The 5905-nt window shown below is 36.8% G+C and overlaps 1 non-coding gene across 1 annotated transcript; it reads right to left on the bottom strand.

Moving 5' to 3' along the window:
* Positions 1 to 460: 460 nt before the first annotated feature.
* Positions 461 to 567, bottom strand: LOC141676084 (small nucleolar RNA R71). The gene has a single exon (XR_012556693.1). It is a non-coding gene; the product is annotated as a small nucleolar RNA R71 (small nucleolar RNA).
* Positions 568 to 5905: the final 5338 nt, after the last annotated feature.

The following is a 5905-nucleotide window of genomic DNA, read 5'->3' as shown; positions in this document are numbered from 1 at the left end:
AAGTTTTTGAGGATGAAGAGAAAGTAGAAAAAGAAGAAAAAAAAAAGTTGAGGAACCAGCTTTAGTTGTGATGGGAGATGAAGCAGAAATTCCTAAGGTTTTGATGGACTATTCTCAGCCTAAGATCAATGATATTCAGTCGAGCATCATCAGACCAGCCATCTCGTCCAACACTTTTGAGATCAAGTTGAGCACGATTTAGATAATACAGAACTCAGTTCAGTTTGGGGGTTCTTCTACAGAAGACCCCAACATGCACATCAGGTATTTCATCGAGATCTGCGACACTTTCAAGTTCAATGGGGTGACTGAAGATGCTATCAAGCTGCGCCTCTTCCCATTTTCTCTGAGGGATAAAGCAAAGTGCTGGTTACATTCTTTACCACCAGGGTCTATCATCAAATGGGAGGATCTTGCTCAAAAGTTTCTCACTAAATTCTTTCCTATGACGAAGACTACTGCAATCAGGATTGCTCTTACTCAGTTTACACAACAAACTGGAGAATCTCCGTGTGAGGCTTGGGATCGATATAAGGAGATGCTAAGGAAGTGCCCACATCATGGCATGCCTGATTAGATGATTATAAACTGTTTCTATAATGGTTTGGGTGCTCAATATAGACCTATGCTCGATGCAGCATCTGGTGGAGCCTTATGGGCCAAAAGCTATAATGAAGCTTATGAGTTAATTGAGCTTATGGCAGCTAATGAATACCAGAATCCTACGTAAGGAATGTTGCAAGGCAAGGTCGTAGGAATTCTGGAAGTGGATACAACTACTCCTATAGCCACTCAACTTCAAGTTTTGACGATGAAAGTGGACTCTTTGGCTAATTATGGAGTTAATCAAATCACTAGTGTTTGTGAGCTTTGTGCAGGGGCACATGAAACTGTGCAGTGTGCTATTTCTAGCGAATCAGCTCAATTTGTGAGCAACTTTCAGAGATCACAGCACCAAGCTCCAACCACTTATCATCCAAATAACCGCATTCATCCTAACTTCAGCTGGAGTAACAATCAGAATGCGGTGCAACAATCTTATCAGCCATATACAACAAAGTAGTATAACCCTCCGAGTTTTTAACAACCGTAATATGCCCCTATATAAAAACTTCAACTTCAGTAGTTACCGCAAGCTAATGAAAAATCTGAATTGGAGGAGTTGAGGCTCATGTGCAAGAGCCAAGCTGTTTCTATCAAGACCTTGGAGAATCAGATTGGGCAAATTTCTAATGCATTACTGAATCGTTAACCTGGCACGCTTTCGAGCGATACTGAAGTGCCAGGCAAGAAGGAATCTAAGAAGCATGTTAAGGCAATTACATTGAGGTCTGGTAAGGTTGCAAATCCTGAAAAATTTAAGACTCTAGAATCTGAAGTTGAGGCTAAAGAAGAAGAAGTGCAGAAGGAAGTAGAAGTGGAACCAAGGAAGACTACTTTTGAGCACACTCCTCTTGAGGGTAATACAGGGGAGAAATTGATCTATCCTCCACCTACTTTTCCTAAGAGGCTGCAGAAGAAAAAGATGGATAAGTAGTTTGCGAAGTTTCTGGAGGTGTTCAAGAAACTTCACATCAACATACCTTTCGCTGAAGCTCTTGAACAAATGCCTAGTTATGCGAAGTTCATGAAAGGTATTCTCTCCAGGAAAGTGAATCTTGATGACTTGGAGACCGTTGCTCTCACGGAGGAATGCAGTGCGGTGCTGCAATAGAAATTACCTCCAAAGCTTAAGGATCCTGAAAGCTTCACTATTCCTTGCACAATTGGAAAGATGTCATTTAACAAGTGTCTATGTGACTTGGGAGCTAGCATCAATCTGATGCCCTTGTCAATCTTCAAGAAGTTAGACTTTCCTGATCCAAAGCCTACTTATATGACATTGCAGTTGGCCGACAGTTTGATTACATATCCGCGAGGTATTGTGGAGGATGTCTTGGTCAAGGTAGATAAACTCATCTTCCGTGCTGATTTTGTAATTCTTGATAACGAGGAGGATAAGAAGATTTCCATAATCTTGGGAAGACCTTTCTTGGCTACTGGCCAAACCTTGATAGATGTGCAGAAAGGTGAGCTCACCATGCGAGTGATGAATCAGGATGTAACTTTTAATGTGTTCAATGCCATAAAATTCCCTACGGAAAATGAGGAGTGTTTTAAGGTGGAGATGGTTGATTCTGTGGTCAATTCTGAACTCGATTGATTGCTAAGTTCCGATACCTTAGAAAAAGCCTTGTTGGGGAATTCCGATAGTAAAGATGATAAAGGTGAAGAGCACTTGCAATATTTGAATGCTTCTCCCTGGAAGCGAAAGATGGATATGCCTTTTGAATCTCTTGGACTGGAGGAGCTGAACAAAGCTCCAAAGCACCTCAAGCTATATATTGAGGAAGCTTCTACTCTTGAGCTTAAGCCTTTACCTGAACATTTGAAGTATGCATTTTTAGGTGATGCATCTACTTTGCTTGTTATTATTGCATTTGACCTTTCAGATAGCGACGAGGAGAAGCTTTTGAGAATTCTAAAAGAATTTAAATCGGCAATTGGTTGGACTTTAGCAGATACCAAGGGAATCATCTCTTCATATTGCATGCACAAAATTCTGCTAGAGCCAGGAAGCAAGCCTACTGTTGAGCAACAGAGAAAGCTAAATCTGATCATAAAAGAGGTTGTGAAGAAGGAAATCCTCAAGTGGCTAGATGCAGGGATCATCTATCCTATTTCTGACAGTTCATGGGTGAGCCTAGTTCAGTGTGTTCCAAAGAAAGGAGGTATCACTGTGGTAGCAAATGAGAAGAATGAGCTTATTCCTACACGAACAGTCATGGGGTGGAGAGTTTGCACGGATTATAGGAAGCTAAACAAGGCTACAAGGAAGGATCACTTCCCTCTTCCTTTCATTGATCAGATGCTTGATAGATTTGTTGGGCATGCTTACCATTGTCTTCTGGATGGCTATTCGGGATATAATCAGATTTGTATCACTCCAGAAGATCAAGAGAAGACTACATTTACATGTCCTTTTGGTACTTTTGCATTCCGGAGAGTTTCTTTTGGGCTATGTGGAGCACCAACCACTTTTCAGAGATGTATGATGGTTATCTTCTATGATATGATTGATAATAATATAGAAATGTTCATGGACGATTTCTCGGTCTTTGGAACTTCTTATGATGAATGCTTGCACAATCTTGGGTTAGTGCTGAAAAGGTGCGTTGAGACCAATTTGGTTCTCAATTGGGAGAAATGTCATTTTATGGTGCGCCAAGGCATCATTCTTGGTCACAAGGTTTCTAGTAAGGGCCTTGAGGTGGACAAAGCCAAGGTGGGGGTCATTAAAAATCTTCCTCCACCAATTTCTATTAAGGGAATTCACAGTTTTCTTGGTCATGCGGGTTTCTATAGGCGTTTCATCAAGGACTTCTCTAAGATTTCGAAGCCGTTGTGAAATTTGCTGGAGAAAGATGTTCCTTTCAAGTTTGATGATGAGTGCCTCGCTGATTTTGAGACAATGAAGAAGAGTTTGATTACGGTACCTATCATAACTGCACCTGATTGGTCCGACCCATTTGAAATGATGTGCCATGCAAGTGACTATACAGTTAGAGCAGTTCTTGGGCAGAGAAAGAGCAACATATTTCATGTGGTCTACTATGCTAGTAAAACCCTAAATGGTGCTCAATTAAATTATACTACTACGGAGAAAGAACTTTTGGCTATCATCTATGGTTTGGAGAAATTTCGATCTTATCTGCTTGGGACGAAGGTGACAACTTTCACTTATCACGCTGCAATTTGATATCTTGTCTCAAAGAAGGACTCGAAGCCTAGATTGATCAGATGGGTTCTTTTGCTTCAAGAATTTGAGTTAGAGATCAAGGATAGGAAAGGTACCGAGAATCAAGTCACTGATCATCTGTAATATCTGGGATATATCGTGTAATTTTTTTACAAATAAATAAATATTATACATGTGCAGTATTTCTTCTGCGAATTAATTATTAAGTGATATATGTGTTTGGATGTTTAAAAAAAATATTAATTGAGTATTTTAATTTTTATATGTCCAAAATAAAATATAGATAATTGTCATATCTTCCTATTTATTTTTATGTTGATTTATGATTTTATAGGAAATTTATGGATTTTATAAAATCTTTTTCCGAGTATCTATAAACTATTTTATATAATCGGGAACCAACCGACGTCACCCGTTTTTATGTTTTTATAACCCGAAACAATTCCGAGAACTCCTTCCTAACCTAATTGCAATATTCCGAGCATTTTCCATGTTTCGACTTTTTCGATCTGGCGTACGGTTTGTCCTGCGCGGGTCCTGGCGCAATATTTTCGCTACATTATTCGTTTCGGAATAAAACTCGTATTTTCTTTAAACGCGATCTTTTTATTAAACTATTACAATTATCACCTCGTAATACGTGTAACCAGGCGCTGAGACCAAGACCGCAGTACAAATTGTAATGATTTGGATAATTATCCCGAAAACTGGTACCGTTTGGATCTGTTTTAATAAATAAACGTACCATTTTATATCCGGAATGATCCAACGGGAAACTAATTTTCCGTAATTATAAATAGCCTTTACCGTATTTTATTTCATACCGAAAATCATTTGCAAACAGTAATTATATAATTTTACAGAGAAAATCTATATATTCATATAAACTTTCAAGAATCAAACAGCAATTCGGAGGTGTTATTGAAATCCGTTTGGAAAGCTTGAGTAACCAAAACGAAGGGTTTAAAGAGTACTATCAGATTATATAAGTTCCAGAACTGCAGAATCTAAGGTTTATTTTCCATATTTTTATTTATTTTTGAATTATTTTGATTAAAAATATGAATTTTTGTACGGATGATTGTTTGAATGATTTGATGCTTGCATGTTGTAGAGCTTGTTCTCCTAATGATTTTCATATGTCATATGACTGATTAGGAGTTCAATAACATGTTCAAAATTGAGTTTAATTTTTGAATTTAAAAATTAGGGTTTATAACTCGTATGAATGTTCTTAATTGAAAATTAGGGTTTTTTTGTTCTAGGGGTTATTAGCTGTTGAAATATAGTGGGTTGTGTTCCTTATGAAATTTGCAATCGATTGGTGTATAGCTCGTTTACAGACGATTCTTGGTTTGAAGGGAGTTGTGTTTTTAAAGTTACGTCAAGCTCGCCGGAAACCGGTGAACTTCTCGGCCAACTCAGGGATTGTTAGGACGATTTGATGTCATGATTATGTTCCTAGTATTGTGTAGATCATATCTTGAGTAGATGGTGGGGTGAGGATATCGGGAACGTGTTCTCCGGCCATCCCCGTAATTTTCTGGCGACTGAACTGCAAAATTGCAGTTTAGTCCCCGTACTTTTAAAGATGGTGAAGTTTAGTCCCTGAAGTTTCTGAAAATTGCAGAAATAGGATTCCTGTTTTAAAAATGTTTAAAAATCATATTTTCTATTTATTTTAATTATAAAAATTTGTTTTTAATTTCTGAAAATCCCAAAAATTATTATTTTAATTATAAAAATTATTTTTAATTCAAAAATAAATATGAATTAATTAGTTAATTAATTTTAGTTAATAATTAATTGATTAATTGGTCAATTAATTCGAAATTTAATTGATTAATTGATTTAATTAATTATTAATTGATTTTAATTAATTATTTAATTAGATTTAATTATTTAAAAATGATTTAAAAATTCTGAAAAATAGTTTCGAGCTTTAAAATATTATTTTAAATTATTTTCAAGGCTCGATAATTATTATAAAATTGTTTTGAAGCCAGATTTGGCCAACCGAACCCTGTTTATTGCGTCAAAATTAATCCAACGACCCGTTTTAATTCCGAAAAATGTTTTAAAAATCATATTAAATACCTGAAAGCC

Source organism: Apium graveolens, chromosome 7 (genome assembly GCF_009905375.1).
Source record: "Apium graveolens cultivar Ventura chromosome 7, ASM990537v1, whole genome shotgun sequence".
Lineage (NCBI taxonomy): Eukaryota > Viridiplantae > Streptophyta > Magnoliopsida > Apiales > Apiaceae > Apium > Apium graveolens.
Note: the sequence above shows the minus strand (reverse complement) of the source record. Positions and strands in the feature narration are given on the sequence as shown.